We start from the raw sequence: 4,305 nt of genomic DNA on the forward strand, positions 1-4,305 counted from the left end.
GGAGGTCTGAATCTTACCACTTCTACACTCAATTGCTTCATGCCCATAATTATTATAGTTATAACATTTAATGTGATCAAGTAGAGGAGAAAAGGGGTTGTTACTTATGAAGTTATTCTTTTGTGACTTTGTAAATATGTTATCCCTATTCCTTGAGATCTTATAAGATTCTTTACTTCTATTTCTAATATGATCATTTATAATATAATCTCTATAATTAACAACTTTATGAACATAATTCGTACAAGAATAACAATAGCCATGGAAGAGTTTTTGATATCTAGATACAAATGGCCCTTGTGCAAGAAATAGTCTTGTAGAATTGTTTTGAGTATCTTTAATTGATTTCCTTTAATTTTTTTATTCATATTTAGTGTTTTTTGAATTACTATTGTGAACCCTCATTTGTTGCTCTTAAGGTTTGTTGGTGCCTCTGCTTGCATTTCCACTAGACCCTTGAGCCTTTCAACGTAGTTGTTGAGTTATTTATCTTCATATTTCTTGGCACCTATTTCTCCTTTATAACCCAGACTAGATTTAATAAGAGGAGATAGTTGAACACTTAGGAATTTCATTTAGTTTTTCATATCCTTTAATATATTTTAAATTATGATTCAGATGTGCCTTAGCATTCTCTAGATCTTTTCTGATAGACATTATTTCCTCCTCTAGTTTCTCTCACTCTCGTGCCTTTACATCTAGCTATCTTACTATTGTATCTTTAATCTTATTAGCTTCCTTTTTAGAGAGTATAAGAGATGAATCTTTAGGTTCATGCTTTTTCTTTTTCATACTTTATCAATATATATTTTCATTTCTTCTTATTTTCCCTAAGTGTGTCTATTTCCACCAAAGCACTGATCAAAATCACCTTAAAGATCTACTTCACCCTCTTCTTCATCCTATTTAAATTCATCTTCACTTCCATATTGGGTATCTATGACCATAAGAAGGATATATTAGGTCTTCTCTTCATCAAAGGATTATTCATCCTCATCATTTGAGGAGTATATATCCTCTTTAGAGTGAAACCTCTTCTTCCTGAGATTCTTCTCCTTCTTGAATTTTCTGCATTTCTTCTTTTCTTTATAATAATCTTCATTTTATTCCTTATTATAGGGACATTTAAGATAATAATGACTAACTTTACGATATTTAAAGCGCTTAAAGGGTAACTTACCTTTTTACTTTCCATATCCTCTCTTTAACTTTCTTATGAACTTTGCTTCTTCTTCATTAGATTCATGGGTTAAACATTCTAGATCATCATGTGGCTTCTTGGCTTCCTTTGATGTTGATCTTTCTTTAACAATCCTCATCTCATAGGCAGTCAAAATTCCATGAAGTTGATCCATGATTAATTTATTAAGATCTTGCATCACTTCTAGGGCTAAAACCTTTGCATTAAAGCTAGAACAAAGAGATCTTAAGATGTTTTGGGCTATTTTAGCTTCACCAACCTTTTCGTCAAGACCATAAGGTGGGAAGGCCACCTTATGGTGGGAGGAGGTTAAGATTGTACGAGGGGTGAGCGAACAGAATATAACTTGGGAGAAGTTCCAAAAATACTTCAAGGAGAGATATTTAACGGAACGATTCTATGATGAGAAAGCAAGAGAATTTCACGACCTGCAGCTTGGACAACAAACCATGGATGAGTTTATCACCCGATTTACCTCTTTGCTCCAATATGTACCCTATATACGAGAGGAAAAGGCTAAGGTATAGCGTTTCGTCAGCAATTTACCACTGACAATGAGGGAGAGAATTAAGTTTGATAACCCAAAAACTATGGACGAAGTTATACGAAAAGCCAGGATATGCTACCAGCAAAGCAAGCAGAAGGGTGAAATTTTGGGTAGAAAGTGGGCTGATAAGAAAGGCAATAAGATTGCTATGAGCAATAAGGGAAATCGGGGTAGCACGGGCAAAGGTTTTCCCAAAGGGCAAAACAACAGAAATCTGCCTAAAAACCAGTTCATAATTAAGCCACCATTTGAATCGAGAATCAGCGAGCAAACTGGTAAACTTGATAACGAAGGAACAGCAAGACCCCCAATCCAATGTTGGGGATGTGGGGGGCCACATTACGTTAAAAACTGTCCTCATCGTAAAGATAACGAGCAGGTTTCACAAATTCATGAGGCATCAATAGTAGGCGATGTGGCTCGGAGCATTCAAAAAATTAATGCTGCTCTCGAAGACCATCAGGCAGAATATCAACCGACTATGGTGGAGTTTGAAGGTAAGATTTTTAATCGTACCGTATCTATTTTAATTGATCCTGGAGCTACATTAAGTTATGTTAGTCCTAAGGTTGTGGAACAATGTAAATTATAGTCTCTTAAATTTAAAAGCCCTTGGCTAGTACAGTTGGCTACAGGGGCAAAGAGACGAGTGTTATCCAAGGTCAAAAACTGCCCTCTGGAAATAGCAGGTCAGCCTTTGATGGCAGACCTAAACATACTTCCCCTTGGTTCATATGACGTGTTGATTGGCATGGACTGGTTGGAAAAACGTTGGTCCATCATAAACTGTAAAACAAAAACCATCTGCTACAAGGATGAGCTGGGAGTAATGCAGGAAATGCAAGGCATTCCGAGGCCCGTGCAGGTTCGGCCAATAACCGCTTCCCAGCTGGCAAAATGTGTCAGGAAAGGGTGTCAGGTTTATGCGATTCAGGTTGGGTATGCCAACTCAAAGGACAAGACAACCACCTTGGATAGTATTCCTGTTGTTCAAGAATTTGCAGATGTATTTCTGGAAGAGATACCAGGGCTGCCACCTAAGAGAGACATAGATTTCACTATTGATCTGATGCCAGGAGCAGCTCCGGTGTCCCGAGCCCCTTATTGTATGAGTATACTAGAACTTACAGAACTGAAAATGCAATTGCAGGAATTGTTGGATAAAAATTACATCCGCCCCAGTGTGTCGCCTTAGGGAGCTCTCGTGTTGTTTGTCAAAAAGAAGGATGGCACCCTTTGAATGTGCATGGACTATCGGCAGTTGAATAAATTAACAGTTAAGAACAAGTACCCATTACCCCGGATTGATGAATTATTTGATCAAGTAAAAGGGGCAACCGTATTTTCAAAGATTGATTTGCGATCGGGATATCACCAGATTAGAATCAAAGAAGAGGATATAGCCAAAACTGCTTTTAGGACTCACTATGGTCACTATGAGTTTGTGGTATTACCTTTTGGATTAACCAATGCCCCTGCAACCTTTATGTGTTTGATGAATAGCATATTTCATCAGTATTTAGATAAATTTGTTTTAATATTTATTGACGATATACTGATATATTCCCGGAATGTTGAGGAGCACAAAGAACATCTTAGATTGGTGATGCAAACCCTCCGGGAACATCAACTGTACACCAAATACAGAAAGTGTGATTTCTTTAAGGAGCAGATTCAGTACTTAGGACATATAATTACTAAGGATGGAATCGCAGTGGATCCCGAAAAGATAAGAACCATAATGGAATGGCCAGTACCAAAGGACGTAGCGGATATAAGATCTTTTATGGGATTAGCAGGTTACTACAGACGGTTCGTGGAAGGATTTTCTCGGGTGGCCTACCCCATCACCTCCCTGCAAAAGAAAGGGAAAACCTTTAAATGGACCGCAGAATGCCAAAGAAGTTTTGAACAGCTCAAGCATCTGCTCACCACAATGCCTATTTTAAGCATAGCCGATCCAGCTAAGGACTATGTGGTATGTACAGATGCGAGTAAGGAAGGGGTAGGAGGGGTACTGATGCAAGAAGGTAAGGTCATCGCCTACGAGTCAAGGAAACTAAAGGAGCATGAGCAGAAATATTTCGCATATGATCTGGAGTTGGCAGCCGTTATTCACGCTTTAAAGATGTGGCGTCACTACCTGATGGGAAAAAAATTTCTGTTAATGACAGACCATCACAGTTTGACTAGTTATTTTAGTCAGCCTACCTTAAATGCCAGACAAGCACGGTGGGTAGATTTCCTAAGTGGTTTTGATTTCGAGATTAAGCATCTGAAAGGGAAAGAGAACCGGGTAGCGGATGCTTTAAGTCGAAAGGTACATTGTATTTATGAAATTGCTTGCAGCGAGGTGCAGACCACCTTCGATGAAATGATTAAAAAGGAAGCTGAACAAGATTCAAAATATCAGCAAATAGGACAACAAATTCAGAATCCAACCAGCAAAGAAAATCAGCAAGGATACACTATGGATGTTGTTGGCTTGCTGAAATATAAAAACAGGTTGTATGTGCCCAACCAAAATGACATTAAAAACCTAATTTTGGATGAATTT

The sequence above is a fragment of the Pinus tabuliformis genome, chromosome 6 (assembly GCF_031772625.1).
Source record: "Pinus tabuliformis cultivar Carrire ecotype Pingquan chromosome 6, CPIR1, whole genome shotgun sequence".
NCBI classification, from domain to species: domain Eukaryota; kingdom Viridiplantae; phylum Streptophyta; class Pinopsida; order Pinales; family Pinaceae; genus Pinus; species Pinus tabuliformis.